Source organism: Dipodomys merriami, unplaced genomic scaffold, assembly GCF_024711535.1.
Source record: "Dipodomys merriami isolate MVZ:Mamm:240054 unplaced genomic scaffold, mDipMer1.0.p SCAF_66, whole genome shotgun sequence".
NCBI classification, from domain to species: domain Eukaryota; kingdom Metazoa; phylum Chordata; class Mammalia; order Rodentia; family Heteromyidae; genus Dipodomys; species Dipodomys merriami.
In genome coordinates this window covers 2260159-2278936 of record NW_027206246.1, presented here as the reverse complement: position 1 = coordinate 2278936, position 18778 = coordinate 2260159, and positions in this window count along the sequence as shown.

The following is an 18778-nucleotide window of genomic DNA, read 5'->3' as shown; positions in this document are numbered from 1 at the left end:
AACCTTACCCCTCACCCTAACGCTCACCTTAGCCCTAACCCTAATCATCACCCTAACCATAACACTCACCCTCACCCTCACCCTCAGCCTCAGCTTAACCCTAACCCTAACTCTAATCCTAAACCTAACCCTCACCCCCTCACTCACCCTAACACTAACCATAACCCTAATGCTAACCCTTACCCTCACCTCAACCAAACCCTAACACTAAACCTAACAATAACTGAAACCCTAACCCTAAACCTAATGCTAACCCTAACCCTCACACTAACACTAAACCTAACCCTATCACTCACCCTAGCCCTAACCCTAACTCTCACCCTAACACTAACCCTCACCCTAAGCCTACCCCTAACCCTCACACTAAACTTCACCCTAATCATAACCCTCACCCTAACCCTAAACCTAACCCTCACCCTAACCCTCAATCTAACCCTCACCCTAACCCTAAACCTTCCCCTCAACCTAACCCTCATCATAACAGTAACACTAACCCTGAACCTAACCCTAACCCTCAACCTCAACCTCACCCTCACCCTCAGCCTAACCCAAACCTTAACCCTAATCTTAAACCTAACCTTAACCCTCTCCCTCACACTAATCCTAACCATAACCCTAATGCTAACCCTCACACTCACACTCAACTTAACCCTAACCCTAACCCTAACAAAAACTGTAAACTAAACCCTAAACCTAATCCTAACCCTAAACCTTACCCTAAGCTAAACCCTAACTCTAACCCTAACCCTAAACCTAACCCTCAGCCTAACCCTCATCCTAACCCTAACACTAACCCTAACCCTCACTCAAACCCTCACCCTAATCCTCACCCTAACCCTAACCCTATACCTAACAGTCACCGTAACCCTAACGCTAACCCTAAGCCTCACCCTCACCCTAACCCTAACCGTAACCCTAACTATCACACTAACCCTAACACTCACCCTAACCCTAACCCTAAACCTCACCCTCACCCTAACCCTCACCGTCACCCTAACCTGGCTCTAACCCTAACTCTAACCCACACCCTAAACCTCACTCTCACCTGAAACCTCACCCTCACCCTCACCCTCACCCTAATCCTCACCCTAAACCTAACCCTAACCCTAAACCTTGAGCTAACCCTAACCCTAACTTTAACCCTCACCCTAACCCTAACCCTAACCCTCATCCTAACCCTCATCCTAACCCTAACGCTAACCCTAACCCTCACCCTCACCCTAACCCTAAACCCTGAATCTAACCCCCACCCTAACCGTAACTATAAACCTCACCCTAACCCTCACCATCACCCTAAAACTAACCCTAACCCTCACCCAAAACCTAACCCTAACCCTCACACTCAACCGAAACCTCACCGTCACACTAACCCTCACCGTAACTTTAACCCTCACCCACACCCTAACCCTCACACTTACCCTAAAGCTAACCCTCACCCTAACCCTCACCCTCACCCTAAACATCACCCTAACCCTACCCCTCAACCTAAATATAAACTTTACCCTCACCCTAACCCTAACCCTCACACTAACCCTCACCCTCAATTTCAACCTCACCCTAACAATAATCCTAACTCTTACCTAACTGAAACCATCACCCTCACCCTCACTCTCACACTAACACTCAGGCTCAACCTAGCCCTCATCCTAACCCTAACCCTTACCCTTAACCTCACCCTCACCCTCGCCCTCAGCCTAACCCTAAACCTAACCCTAAATATCACCCTCATCGTCACCTTAACTCTAACCCTAAGGGTAACCCTCACCCTCACACTCACCCTTACCCTAACCCTAGCACTAACCATAACCCTAACCCTAACCCTAACCCTAAACCTAATCCTAACACTAACCCTCAACCTAACCCTAAACCTCCCCCTAAACTTTAACCTAACACTAACCCTAATTCTATCCCTAAACCAAATCCTCAAACTAAATCTAACCCTCACCCTAACCCATACAATAACCCTCACCCTCGCCCTCAGACTAACCCTAACCCTTAAACTAACCCTCACCCTAACCCTCACCCTAAACCTCACCCTAACCCTAATGCCAACCCTAACCCTCACCCTAATCCTAACCCTCACCATAACACTTATCCTCACACTAACCCTAAACCTAAACCTAACCGTCACACTAACCATAACCCTCACCCTAACCCAAACCCTACCCCTCAACTTACCCCTCACCCTAACCCTAACATTAATGCTAACTCTCACCCTAAACATAATCCTATACCTCAACCTCACGCTAACCCTCACCGTCACCCTAACCTTCACCCTAACACTAACCTTCACACACACCTTAACCCTCATGTGGAACCGAAACCTAACCCTCACCCTCACCCTCACCCTCACCCGAAACATCACATTAACCCTAATCCTCACTCTAACCCTCACACTAAACATCAACCTCAACCTAATCCTCACCCTAACCCTAACCCTAACCCTAAACATTACCCTCAACCCCACCCTCGCCCTCAGCCTAACCCTAACCCTAAACCTAACACTCAAGCTCAACCTCACCCTTAACCTAACCCTCACCCTCACCCTAGCCCTCACCCTAACCCTAACCCTGATCCTAACCCTAACACTAACCCTCAGCCTCTCCCTCAGCCTAACCATAACCCTAACCGTAATCCTAACAATAAACCTCACCCTCACTCTAACCTTAACCCTAACCCTAACCCTCACCGTCAGCCACAACCTCACACTCACCCTAACGCTCACCCTCACCCTCAACCCTCACCCTAACCCTCAACCTCACCCAAAACATCACCCTAACCGTAACTCTCATCCTAACCCTAACCCTCTTCCTAAATCTCACAATAACCCTAACGCTAAACCTAACACTCACTCTCTCCCTAACCCTCACCATAACCCTTATCCTCACACTAAACCTAACCCTAACCCTCACACTAACCCTAACCCTCACACTAACCCTAATCCTAATCCTCACGCTAACCCTCACCCTCACCCTAACCTTAACCCTAACCATCACCTTAAACATAACGCTTACCCACACCCTCACCCTAACCCTCACCGTCCCCCTAACCTTCACTCTAAGGGTTACCCATAACATAACCCTCCCCTGAACCTGAACTCTAACCCAAACCCTAACCCTCACCCTCACCCTAAAAATCACCCTAAACCTAACCTTCACCCTAACTCTAATCCTAACCCTCTCCCTAACCCTAAACCTCACACTAACCCCCACACTCAAACTAAACCTACCCTAACAATAACCCTAAGCCTTACCTAAACGAAAACCTCAACCTCACCCTAGCCCTCACCTTAAACCTCACCCTAAATTTAACCCTACCGCTCAACCTAACCCTCACCCTAACAATGACCCTAACACTAACCCTAACCCTCACGTCACCCTAACCCTCAATGTCACCCTAACCCGACCCTAACCCTAAACCTAAACCACACCCTAACCCTCACCCTCACAATAACCCTCACCCTTAACTTTAACCTCACACTAACCCTAACCCTAAACCTAACCCTAACCCTCACACTAACCCTAAGGCTCACCCTAACCCTACCCTACCCCTCAACCTAACCCTCACCCTAACATTCACCCTAACCCTAACCCTAAACCTCACCCTCATCCTAACCCTCACCATCACACTAACCTGACCCTAAGCCTAACCCTAACCCTAACCCTAACCTTAACACTAACCCTAACCTTAACCCAAACCCTAACCCTCACCCTAACCCTAAACCTTACCCTAATGCTAATCCTAACATTAACCCTCACACTAACCCTAACCCTCACCCTAACCCTAACCCTACACCTCACCCTAACCCTCACCATCACTCTAAAAATAACCCTAAGCCTCACCCAAAACCTAACCCTAACCCTCACACTCAACCTAACTCTCACCATCACACTAACCCTCACCGTAATCCTAACCATCACCCACACACTAACCCTCATACTCACCCTCACCCTAACCCTCACCCTAACCCTCACCCTCACCCGAAACATCACCCCAACCCTAACCCTCAACCTAACTATAAACCTTACCCTCACCTTAACTCTAACCATCACACTAACCCTCACCCTCAATTTAAACCTCACCCTAAAAATTACCCTAACTCTTACCTAACCGAAACCCTCACCCTCACACTTACTCTCACACTAACACTCACGCTCAACCTAGCCCTCCCCGTAACCCTAAACCTAACACTTACCCTCACCCAAAGCCTCTCCCGCAGCCTAACTTTAACCCTAACCCTAACACTCACACTCATCCTCATCTTAACCCTAACCCTAACGCTAACCCTCACACTCACACTCACCCTGACCCTAACCCTAGCCCTAACAATAACCCTAACCCTAAACCTAACCCTAATCCTAACACTAACACTCACCCTAACCCTAACCCTTACCCTAACCCTCACGCGCACCCTAATCCTCATCCCAACATTTAACCTCACACTAAACCTAACTCTATCCCTCTCCCTAACCCTCACCCTTACACTCACCTTAAAACTCACACTCACCCTAACACTAAAGCTTACCCTATCCCTCACTCTAAACCTAACCCCCACCCTAACCCTTATCCTAACACTAACCCAAAACCTAACCCTAACCCTCACATTAACCCTAACCCTCACCCCAACCCTTACCCTACACCTCACCTAACAGCTCACCCTAACCCTAACCCTCACCCTCACCCTCACCCTAACCCTAACCCTCACCTTCACCTTAATCCTCACTGTCACCCTAACCCTCAACTTAACCATAACCCTCACCTACACCCTAAACCTAATCCTCACTCTAACCCTAACCATCACCTTAAACCGCACCCTTACCCTGATCCTCATCCTAACCCAAACCCTAAGCCTTTTCTAACCGAAATCCTCACCCTCACCCTAACCGTCACCCTCACCCTCACCTTCACCCTAACCCTCACCCAAAAATTAACCCTAACCCTCACCCTTAACTTCACCCTCACCCCCACCCTAAGCCTAACCCTAATCCTAACCCTAACCTCAACCTCAACCTCCCCCTCCCCCTCACACTAACCCTAACCCTAATCCTAACCCTAATGCAAAAACTAGCCCTCACCCTCACACTAACCCTAACCCTCAGCCTAAACCTAACCCTAACCCTAACCCTACCCCTACCCCTCACCCTCACCCTAAACCTCTCCCTCACCCTAACCCTCACCTTCACCCTAAACTAGCCCTAACCCTTACCCTTACCCTAACCCTAACACTAAGAGTAACACTAACCCTCACCCTAAACCTCACCCTAACCCTCACCCTAACCCTTACACATACATGAACCCTAAAGCTAACACAGCCTAACCCTCATATTAAACTTAACCCTAACCCTAACCCTCACCTCATCCTTAACCCTAAGACTAAACCTAACACTCACTCTTCCCCTAACACTCACACTCAAACTCAACCTTATCCTAAGTCTAACCCTAACACTAACCATGATCCAAACCCTAACCCTCACCCTCACCCTCACCCTAACTCTAAACCTAACCCTAAACAATCCCTCACCATAACCCTAAACCTATCCCTAAACCTCACCCTAATCCTAACCCTAATCCTAATCCTAACCCTCACCCTCACCCTCACCCTCACCCAAAACCTCACTCTCACCCGTCTCCTAACACTAACCCTAACCCTAACCCTAACCTTCACACTAACCCTAACCTGACCCTAACCCTAACCCTGCCACTCACCATAACCCTCACCCTAATCCTAACCCTAACCCTAACCCTCACCCTAACACTAACCAAAACCTTAACGCTCACCCTCACCCTAACGCTCATCATCACCCTAACCCTCACCCCAACCCTAACCCTCACCCACACCCTAAACCTCATCCTTACCGAACCTGAACCCGAACACGAACCCTCACATTCACACTAACCCTCACCCTCAACCTAAACATTACCCGGACCCTAACCCTCATCCTAACCCTAACCCTCAACCTAAACCTCACCCTCACCCCACCCCTCACCCAAACCCTAACCCTCAACTTCACCCTCACCTCAACCTAAGCCTAACCCTAACCCTAACCATAATCCTAAACCAAAACCTCACCCTCACCCTAACCATAAACCTAACCCTCACCCGCACCCTCAATTTAACCCTCACCCTAACTCTAACTCTTACCCCAACCCTCAACCTACCCCTAAACCTAACACTCACCCTAAACCTCACCATAACCCTCACACTAACCATAACCCTCACCCTAACCCTAACCCTCATTCTCAAACTCACCCTTATGCTCACCTTCAGCCTAACCCTACCCCTAACCATAATCCTAACACTAACCCTCACCCTAACCCTAACCCTCACCCTAACACTCACCCTAACCCTAACCCTAAACCTCACCTTTACCCTAACCCTCACAGTTACCCTAAACCTAACCCTAACCCACACCTGATCCCTCACCCTAACCCGAACCCTCACACTCAACCGAACCCTCACCCTCACCCTAACACTCAGCATCACCCTAAACATCACCCTAACCCTAAATCTCACTCTAACCCTAACCCTAAACCTAACCCTCAACCTAACCCTCACCCTCACGCTAATCCTCACCCTAACCCTAACCCACACCCTAACCCTAAACCTTACCCTAACCCTAACCATAACTCTAACCCTCACCCGAACCCTAACCCTCACCCTAACCCTCGCCTTAACCCTAACGCTAACCCTAACACTCACTTCACCCCAACCCTAACCCTAACCCTAACCCTCACCTTAACTCTAAAACTTACCCTAAACCTAACCCTAACACTAACCCTCACCCTAACCCTAAACCTAACCCTAACTCTCAACCTAACGGTCACCCTATTCCTAACACTAGCCCTAACTCTCACTTCACTCTAACCCTAATCCTAACCCTAACTCTAACCCTCACTCTAAACATATACCTTACCCTAAACCTAACCCTAACCCTCACTCTCACCCTAACCCTCATCCTAACACCTATCCTCACACTAAAACTAACCATAACCCTAACCCTAACCCTCACCCTAACCCTAAACCTACCCCTCACACTAAACCTCCCCCTCCCCCTAACCCTAACCCTCACCCGAAACCTAAGCCTAACCCACACACTCACCCTAACACTCACCGTCACCCTAAATCTCACCCTAACCCTAAACCTCACCCATACCCTATCCCTCACTCTCAACCAAACCCTCACCCTCACCCTAACCCTTACCTTCACCCTAAACATCACCCTAATCCTACCCCTCACCCTAACTCTAACCCTAAACCTCACCCTAACCCTCACCCTCACACTAGCATCCACCCTCAACTTAAACCTCACCCTAACAACAAACCTAACCCTTACCTAACCAAAACCCTCATCCTCTCCCTCACCCTCACCCTAACAATCACCCTTACTGATGCATCAACCTAACATTAACCCTCACCCTAAACCTAACCCTCACCGTAAAACTCACCCTAAACCTAACGTTAACCCTAACTCTCACCTTACCTTAAACCTCACCATAAACCTTACCTGCACCATAACCCTAACCCTAACCCTAATCCTCACACTAATCCTAACCCTAATCCTCAACCTAACACTCACCTTAAACCTAACCCTCACCCTTACCCTAACCCTCACCGTCACCTTAAGCTAACCCTAAACCTAACCGTCACCCACACCCTAAAACTCACACTCACCCAAACCCTCTCCCTCATGCTAACCCTACCCTAAACCTCACCCTAACCCTAACCCTCACTCTATACCTAACTCTAACCGACACCCTAATCCTAACCGTCCACCTAACCCTCACCCTCAACCTAATCCTCTCCCGAACCCTAACCCTATCCCTTACATAAACGAAACCCTCACCCTCACTCTCACCCTCACCCTGACCCTCACCGTCATCCTAACACTAAGCCTAAAAATAACCCTCACCCTAATCCTCACCCTAACCCTAATCCTAACCCTAAGCCTCACCCTAACCCTCACCCTAAACCTAATGCTAACCTTAACGCTTACCCTAACCCTAACACTCACTCTAAACCTTACCCTGAAACTAACCCTAACCTTAACAGTAACCCTAACCCTAACCCTCACACTAAACCTAACCCTCACCCTAACCCTAACCCTAACCTTACCCCTCACCCTAACCATCACACTAACCCTAACCCTAACCATAACACTCACCCTAAACCTATCCCTAACCCTCACATTCACCCTAACACTTAACGTCACCCTAACCCTCAACCTCACGCACACCCTAAACTTCAACCTCACCGGAACCCTAACCATCACCCAAATTCTCACCCTCACCCTAAACCTCACACTAATCCTTACCCTCATGAAAACCCTTACCATAACAGTCACTCAACCCTAACTCTCACAATAACCCTCACCCTCAAACTAATCCTCACCCAAACAATAACGCTAACCCTTACCTAAACGAAACACTCACCCTCACCCTCATTCTCACCCTAACTTTCACCCTCACCCTAGCCCTCATCCTAACCCTAACCCTAAACCTCACCCTCACCCTCCTCTCCCGCTCAGGATAACCCAAACTCTAACCCTAATCCAAAACCTACCCCTCACCCCCACCCTCACCCTAACACTATCCCTAACACTAACACTCACCCTAACCCTAAACCTCACCCTAATCCACACCCTAAACCTAACACTAACCCTCACCCTCACCCTAAACCTAAACCTAACCCTAAAACTCAGCCTAATAAAAATCCTAACCCTATTCCTCACCCTAACTCTAAACCTCACCCTAACCCTAACCCTAACACTCACCCTAACCCTAAAACTCACACTAACTCTAACCCTAATCTTAATCTTCACCCTAACCCTAACCCTAACCCTCATACTCACCCAAACCCTCACCCTCACCCTAAACCTCCCCCTCAGCCTAAATATCACACTAACTATAACCCTCACCCTAAACCTAACCCTAACACTCACCCTAATCTTCACCATAACCCTAACCCTAACCCTAACCCGCAACCTAAGCATCACCCTATCTCTAACACTAACCCTAACCCTCACCATCCCCCTACCACTCATCCTAACACTTATTCACACACTAAACCTAACCATAACCATCACCCTAACCCTAACATTAACCCTAACCCTCACACTAACCCTAAACCTACCCCTCAACCTAAACCTCACCTTCACCCTAACCCTAACCCTAACCATCACCCGAAAACGAATCCTAATTAGCACACTCACCCTAACGCTCCCCGTCACCCTAAACCTCACCCTAATGCTAACCCTCAACCACACCCTATCCCTCACTCTCAACCGAACCCTAACTCTCACCCTAACCCTTACCCTCAACCTAAACATCACCCTAAACCTAACCCTCACCCTAACTCTAACCGTAACCCTCAACCTAACCCTAACCCTCACACTAACCTCACCCTCAACTTAAACCTGACGCTAACAATAACCCTAACCCTTACCTAACCAAAACCTTCACACTCACCCTCAATCTCACCCTAACAGTCACCCTCAACCTAGCCCTCACCCTAACCCTAACCCTAAACCTAACCCTTACACTCAACCTCACCGTCACCCTCAGCCTAACCCTAAACCTAACCCTAACCCTAACACTCACCCTCACACTCACACTCACCCAACCCCAAACCCTAACCCTAACCCTCACCCTCACCCTAACCCTCACCCTAGCCTTTAACCTCACACTAACCCTAACTCTAACCTTAACCCTAACCCTCACAGTAAACCTAACCCTCAAACTAACCCTAACCCTACCCCTCACCCTAACCCTCACCCTCACCCTAACACTAACCGTAACCCTCACCCTAACCCTCACCCTCACCCTAACCCTAACCCTCACCCTAAACCTAAACCTAACCCTAACCCTCACCCTAACCCTAACCCTCACACTAACCCTTACATTCAACCTAATCCTCACCCTAACAATAACCCTAACTCTTACCTAACCGAAACCCTCACTTTCACCCTCATTCTCACCATAACCCTCACCCTCACCCAACCTCACCCTCAACATAACCCTAACCCTCACCCTAACCTTCACCCTCACACTCACTGGCACCCTCAGCATTACCATAACCCTAACGGAAATCATAACCCTTACCCTCATCCTCACCCTCACACTCACCCTAAACCTCACCCTCACCATAGCCCTCACCCTAAACCTAAACCTCACCCTAACACTAACTCTAAACCTCACTCTTACCCTAACCCTAACCATAACACTAACCCTCACCCTAACCCTCACCCTAACCCTAACCCTACCCCTCACCCTAACCCTCATCCTAACCCTAAACCTAACCCTCATCCTAACCTTAACCCTCACCCTCACCCTCAGCCTAACACAAACCCTAACCCTAATCTTAAACCTAACCTTCACCCCCTCCCTCACCCTAATCCTAACCATAACCCTAATGCTAACTCTTACACCCACACTCAACTTAACCCTAACCCTAACCCTAACAATAACTGTAACCCTAATCCCAACCCTAACTCTCACCCTCAGCCTCACCAAAACTCTAACCCTAACCCTAATCCTAAACCTAACCCACACCCTCACCCTATCCCAAAACCTAACCCTTGCCTTAATCCTCACCCTAACCCTATTGCTAACCTTCAACCTCACCCTCACCCTAAACCTCACTCTAACTCTAAAGCTCACTATTACCCTAACACTAAGCCTAACCCTAATCCTCATACTAACCCTAACCCTCAACCACACCCTAACACTCAACCTAACCCGAACCCGAACCCTCACGTTCACACTCACTCTAACCCTAACCCTAACCGTAAGCTGTGGAGAGCTGGGGTAGCCGTGACCAAAGACGGAACGGCCGTAAGGCGGGGCCGCAAAAGCAACATTGTAGCTCTTTGGTAAGATGGCGCTGGCTCTGCCTTCGGTCTTCCTGGTGACCAGTGCTCTCTGTAAAAACAACTCCTTATATGGCTATGACTTGGCTCCTGGTTTGCTTCCGTGTTTGTGACCCTATTGGTATATGCCACGTGGCGCTTCGTGATTGGCCATCCAGGAGGCTTATAACCGGAGTGCGGGGGGGCGGGGGGGCGGAGAGAAGTGGGAAGAAGTGGGCAGGAGAGAAGCAGGAGAGAAGCTTGTAACAAGGTCCTGAATAAACCTCATTGAGAAGAATCCCTGGGCGCGTCTTCCTTGCTGGTCGAGGTGGTCGCGACAGCTGTTGGCCCATATGGGGAATTCAGAACTCTTTGCAGGCAGGGTGGTGCACCAGTAAGTTCCCAGGAAAAGGGGGAATCTGCGACAAGAGTAAGTTCCCAGGTGAAGTGGGAATCCGCGATTAAACCGGGCATAATACCGGGCTCTTTTCTGTAGATAAAAGAGAGAGCAGAAACCCGGGAAGAAATAAAATACAGGCCTAAAGTGAAAGTAACAAAAAATAAAATATTTAATAACTATGATTGGTGCAGCGACATCACATCCAATTTTTCTGGCCCTGGAAGAGCTAATACGCTCAAAAGGACTAAAGTTAAAGAAGGGTACTTTACAGAGGTTCCTTGAAGAATGCAACATTGTAGCTCCTTGGTTCATAGTGTCCAGGAGCCTTACAATAGCCTCATGGGATAAATTAGGGAGGGATTTGGACTTTGCCTATGAACAGGGCACACTAAAGCAGGAGTCCGCCCCATTTGGAGATTGATTAGTGGCTGCCTGGAGGATCAGAGCCGCTGTGAGATTATAGAAAATGGACAGTCAGCACTGGAGCAGTTACAGGAGGAGAGGTCAGAGAAGGCGATCAGTGAAAAGGGAGACAGTGAACAGGGCAAAAGGTGGTGACTATACCCAGATCTGTCCAAGCTAAAATCGGAAAGAGGGAGTTCCAGCGAGTTAGAGGAGGAAGAAGTGAGAGCACTTATTCAACAGATGAAAAGGAGCTGTATAAAACAAGGGGAACATAAGCTAAGCCAACCTGCACTTAATGAGGACATAGAAAGAACTTCCGGTCAGACCCCTTTAGCTCCTCCTCCATATCAACATGGAGCCAATGGGCACACATTTTGCCCGGACACTTGGCGAACTGCTCGAGCAGAACTCGCCTTCCCAGTTTTTCAAGACAATAATCAACAGAGATTCCATGACCCTCTATAATTTAAGGTAATTAAGTCCCTGGTTGAGTCTGTTCGGACGTATGGGCTTACAGCCTCTTTTACCATAGCTCAAGTGGAAGCTATAAAGAGATATTGCATGACCTCCTCTGATTGGGCAAGCCTAGCACGGGCATGTTTGAGTCCAGGCCAATACTTGGATTGGAGGGCATTTATGCTGGAATTTTGTAATGAACAGGCAGCCATCAATCAAGCGAACGGATGTCAGGCTTGGGACAGAGACATGTTCCTAGGATAAGGCCGCCTTGCTAATGCTCAGATAGGATATCCCCCTGAAGTGTATCAACAGATGAATGATATTTGCATTAAGGCATGGAAATCACTACCAAATAAGGGGGAAGTTAGCGGCAATCTCACCAAGATCCTGCAGGGGCTACCGAGCCTTTTTCAGATTTTGTGGCGAGAATGGTGGAAGCAGCATGCAGAATTTTTGGGAATCCTGACATGGCTATGCCTCTTATAAAACAATTAGTCTATGAGCAATGCACCAAAGAATGCAAAGCCGCCATTACCCCGTATAAAAATAGAGGGTTGGAGGCATGGATGAAAGTGTGCAGGGAGCTGGGAGGACCTCTAACTAATACAGGCCTTGCTGCCGCAGTACTCCAGTATTCAAATAGGCGGGGTGGCTCTGGAGTGACATCTGGAGTATGATTTAAGTTTGTTAAGCTGGTCATTTTAAGAGAGATTGCCCAGAGAGAAAAGGAACCGGAAGGGCTGGAGGAGTTAAAACGAGTAAACAGCCAGGGCTGTGCCCCAGATGTAAGAAAGGAAAGCATTGGGCCAATGAATGTAGATCAGTCAAAGATATTAATGGCCAGGCCTTGGGCCCCATCATGCAGCCAAAAAACGGGCACAGGGGCCCCTGTCCCCAGGGCCCGCAAATGTATGGGGCAATGGAGAGCCCAAACGAGGAAATTTCCCAAGAAGGATGGCCTACCCTGAGGCATCCCAAGAACCGCGGAGAGCCACTACAGGCTCTGGACCTCCGTGCCACTACCAGACTCGTACTAACCCCGCAAATGGGCGTTCAGTTGATAGAGTCAGATTTTCAAGGTCCTCTAGAACGGGGCACAGTGGGGTTACTACTTAGCCGCTCTTCCATTACTCTTAGCGGGCTTAAAATTCACCCAGCAGTTATTGACCCAGATTATACAGGTATAGTTAAAATCATGGTAGAAGCTCCAAAAGGTATTGTAGCAATTTCCCCTGGAGACAGAATTGCCCAATTGTTACTCCTGCCTAGCCTACATGAAAAATTTCCTGCCATACAGTCTGAGAGAGGTAAAAAGGGTTTTGGCTCCTCCGGAATTGAGTCAGTGTACCTAGCCCTGGATTTAGACCAGAGACCCACGCTTAAGCTGGAGATTGAAGGAAAAATGATTATAGGACTGTTAGACACAGGGGCCAATCGTACCATTATTGCCAAAAAGGACTGGCCAAGAAGGTGGCCTCAGAACATTGCAGGCCTCAGAACAAACCCTGAGAGGGTTGGGCTATGCCAAAGCCCCTGACATAAGTGCAAGACCCCTCAACTGGAAGGATGGAGAGGGACACTCTGGAAACATCCAGCCTTATGTTTTAGAATTGCCTGTCTCCCTGTGAGGTCGAGATTTACTAAAAGAGATGGGGTTTTGCCTTAGTAATGAATATTCTCCTACCTCAAAGGAAATGATGTTACAAATGGGCTACTGCCCAGGGCATGGACTGGGAAAAAACTTGCAAGGCTGTAAAGAGCCTATTGATGTCCACCAAAACCTTGATAGACATGGGCTGGGTTTTTCATAGGGGCCGCTGAGAATCAAGTTCCCATTACCTGGAAGACGGAGGTACCGGTATGGGTAGCTCAGTGGCCTCTATCCTCCGAAAAGCTTTTAGCCGCTCATAAACTGGTAGAAGAACAAGTAGCCCTGGGCCATGTGAGACCCTCAGTTTCACCATGGAATACTCCAATATTTGTGATAAAAAAGAAGTCGGGTAAATGGCTATTACTTCATGATTTGCGTGCCATAAACGCACAAATGCAAATTATGGACCCTGTACAAAGAGGGTTACCTTTGCTTTCTGCACTCCCTGCCCATTGGCCTATTATGGTAATAGATATAAAAGATTGTTTCTTTTCTATCCCCTTGCATTCTGCTGATTGTGAACGTTTTGCCTTTACTGTGCCCTCCTGTAACCATGAAGAACCTGACCAAAGATATGAGTGGGTCGTGCTGCCTCAGGGTATGGCCAACAGCCCCACTATGTGTCAGCTGTTTGTCGGCAGGGCTATAGCTCCTGTTAAAGAACGGCATCCTGAACTCAGGGTGGTCCATTATATGGATGACATTTTGATAGCTCATAAGGAAGAAGCTGGGTTACAAAAGGACTATGCAGAATTGGTTTTTGCCTTAAGGGAACAGGGTTTTTATCCAGCACCAGAAAAAATACAAACAGGCAGAGTGGTGGAGTACCTGGGAGCTAAGATACATCCCAGGTCCATCATGCCCCAAAAATTGACCCTGAGAAAAGATAACTTAAAGACTTTAAATGATTTTCAAAAATTGTTGGGGGATATTAATTGGATAAGGGAGTATTTGAAATTGCCAAATTATGAATTAAAACCCTTTTTGATATGTTAAAAGGAGATATAGATTTAAACTCCCCACGAGACCTGACTGAGAGCGCCCGATTTGCTCTCAAAAGGGTGGAGGAGGCTTTAAGTGCTGCCTGTTTAAACAGGCTACAAGATGACCAACCCTTTGATTTATGCATTCTTCCCACTGAGACCCAACCAACTGGGGTACTTTGGCAAGAGGGGCCGTTGATGTGGTTACACTCTCATGTTTCCCCCGGAAAGGCGCTGGACTATTACCCTGAGGCGGTGGCGGGCTTAGCTCTGCAAGGAGTTCAACAGAGTTTACAATTTTTTGGAATTTATCCACACTCCATCATTGTTCCCTACAATGCCTACCAAGTTCAGACTTTATGTGCCACTATTGATAATTGGTCCATTTTGAGATGCATGTTTCCAGGAGATATTGATAATCATTTGCCCAAAGACCCCCTACTGAGATTTGTAAAGGAACATCCAGTGATTTTTCCAAAGGTAACTGCCCAAAAGCCTATTGGAGGGGCTATAAATATTTTTATAGATGGTTCCAAAATGGGATGCGGGGTATATGTCGCAGGTAACAAAGACCCCGTGCAGCATCAATTTGTCCCTGGTAACCCACAGATTGTTGAGTTGATGATTGTAATTGAAGTATTTAAAGCTTTCCCTTGTGCCTTTAATTTAATATCAGATTCAGCCTATGTAATAAATGATTTAAAAATATTGGAAGCGGTTGGTACAATAAAGGCTACCAGTTCTGTTCTAGCTCCTTTTACCTTGCTACAATCCCTTATATGGCAACGCAAGGAACCCTTTTTTCCAATGCATATTCGAGCACATACGAGCCTCCCAGGACCACTGCCAAAGGGTAATGCCCTGGCTGATGCACACACTCGTGCTGAGTGGGCGCTCCATGCTTCTTCTGTTGACTTAGCAAAAGATTTTCATGCCAAATTTCATATAAACGCCAGGACTTTACAAAGCCGCTTTTCCCTTTCTAGAGCGGATGCATGTAAAGTGGTAAAGGAGTGTCCCCGATGTATTATTTACCATAAGCCCCCTACGTTTGGAGTTAATCCACGTGGTTTAAAACCCTTACAAGTATGGCAAATGGATGTAACTCATGTACCAGAATTTGACCGCTTAAAATATCTACATGTTTCTGTTGACACCTTTTCGGGTGTTATACTTGCCACCCTCCCTGTCAGGGGAAAAGGCTACTGATGTAATATCTCACTGCCTGGAAGCGTGGGCAGCCTGGGGAATGCCAAAACAGCTAAAAACTGATAATGGTCCAGCCTATACTGGGCAGCGCTTTGTTTCCTTTTGCACTCAAATGGGTGTTACCCTGGTGCATGGACTGCCCTATAACCCTCAAGGACAAGGAATTGTGGAAATAACTCATCGTACTATCAAGGAAATGTTAATAAAACAAAAAGGGGGAGCTGGACCCCTGGTGGCTACAGCAAGACAAAGAATAGCCATGACACTTTTCACCCTAAATTTTTTGAATTTGGATAACGCTGGTCGCTCAGCGGTGGATAGGCATAACTGTTCCATTCCTTCGGCCTTAGGATCGGCTTTGTGGAAGGATGTGCTCACGGGCCTCTGGAACGGGCCTAACCCCGTGCTGGAATGGGCACGAGGATCTGTTTGTGTTTTTTCCTCAAAATCGTTCGGATCCAGTGTGGGTGCCCGAACGACTTGTGCGGCGAGTCCAAGATGAACGGAACACGGAAGAAACAAAAGATTGCGTTGCTGATCATACAGCTCCTGATGATCCAACAGGGGCAGATGGTAGCGAGATGGGGGATACTGTCTGCATTCCCGAGGCCCATGCCCGTGAGACATGATGCCTCTCTTTTCCCTAGATTTTTCACTACAAATAAGACTCTTAACCTTCCCTTTTACCCAGAGGATAAACAAATAGCAGGGATAGGTGAAGCTAGAAATATTAGCTTGATGGGCACGCTATGCTTTTGCGTAAGTGATGTGACCCTTAATGGTAGTTGCATGGCCTTGACTCGTTCCCCGGCCGCTTATTTTAGATATTGGTATGGGAATCTGGATCAACTGAGGTTTGGGCAAATGCTACTGGATTTGTTGGTACTGTCTTAGGCAGATATTATGAAAGCTTAAAGTTAAGTACTGACCCGTGGATTGTAAAGCAACCTAAATAGGCCCCTTTTTGCTCTCCTGACCATATGGGGGAGGCTTGGCCTTGGACAGGTCGCCAATCACGACGCGCTGTTTGGGCTGATGAGTCTGAGCGTTTTTCATTCTCCCCTAGTGTTTTGTCCAATGCTAGTGTACAATTCTGGGCTGGAATTAATCCCTTTAATAATTGGCTGTTATGTGGTCTTAATGGAAGTTGCTTGCAGGCCGAACCTATAGTTATGCTGCAAGGAGGTCACTTTTTTATAGCAAACATGGCTTGCAATTTGACTAGTACTGCCCGTACTGTGGGTGCCAATTGTCATTTTAGTAAGAATTATATGGTATTTAGCTATCAGCCTACACCCGTGTGTGTGGTTTCCCCTTTTGTGTTTTTGGTAATTAACAACACCTCTATATGCTCAGATGATGTATGTGCTTGCACTAATGAAACCTGCTATTATGCTACCTGCTGGAGTTCTCAGTATCCGTTAGCTATAGTTACACGGATCCCACGTTGGGTGCCTGTGCCAGTAGATGCTTCTCAAGCTGTAACCTTGTTTAGGCATAAGAGAGATTTTGGCATCACTGCGGCCATTGTAACTGCTATAGCTGTGGCTGCTGCGGGTGCGACGGCTGCCGCTGTCGCCATGTCACATACTGTGCAGACGGCTCAGACTTTAAATAACTTGTCGGCTACTACAGCTAGAGCTATGGATTTACAACAAGCGGCCGGTGCACAATTAAAAGGAGGACTGATGCTGTTAAATCAAAGGGTTGACCTTGTGCAGGAGCAAGTTGATATCCTGTGGCAGTTGTCTCAGCTGGGATGTGTTCAAAAATATGAAGGGCTTTGTATTACTGCTATTCAGTATTATAACTCTACCCAAGCAGCAAATTTGTCTAAACAACTGTCAAGTTATCTTTTAGGCAACTGGACGGGGGAATTCGACCAATTGATGTTGCAGCTACGATTGGCCATTGTCGCAATAAACTCTACCCGGATGGATGATGCCCTGTTACAAGATGTTTCCTCCTGGATTTTGACAGCTGTGGATCATTTGAAGGAGTGGGTGGGAATGGGCTCCCTTATTGGTATCCTGGCATTGGTGATCTTGCTGTGCCTGTGGTGCATATGCCGGATTAGGGGCTTGCAGTGCAGGAGTATGGCTACGGTGGTCCAGGCCTTCACTGCCATTGAGGCCAGACAGTCCCCCTACCCGTGGCTTGCCACGTTAAAGGAATAGCACAGGGTGCGAGGCAAATGCACTGCACTTGGGAATCACTCCCTGGCGTGAGCCCAAGAAGAGCATGTTGGGTTGCAAGTGGGTTGATGCCCGAGATCCCACCTCTGCAAAAAAGGCATCGGACGGGCCTGGTCATCATTGGGGAAGGCGCCCCTCAGGCGAAGACCAGTGCAAGGTCCTCTCATTAATGTTTTAGACAGAGGCCCAACCTCTACTCTTACCTTTTGCTTAATAAAACAAAAAAGGGGGAACTGTGGAGAGGCTGCGGGAGCCGCGACCAAAGACGGCGCGGCCGTATGGAGCGGCCACAAAAGCAATATTGTAACTCCTTGGTAAGATGGCAGTGGCTCCCACCTTCCGTCTTCCCGGTGACAAGTGCTCTCTGTAAAAACAACTCCTTATATGGCTATGACTTGGCTCCTAGTTTGCTTCCGTGTTTGCGAACCTATCGGTATATGCCACGTGGCGCTTAGGGATTGGCCATCCAGGAGGCTTATAACCGGAGCGCGGGTGCAGGGGGCAGAGAGAAGTGGGAAGAAGCAGGCAGGAGAGAAGCAGGAGAGAAGATTGTAACAAGGTCCTGAATAAACCGCATTGAGAAGAATCCCGGGTCGCGTCTTCCTTGCTGGTCGAGGTGGTCGTGACACTAA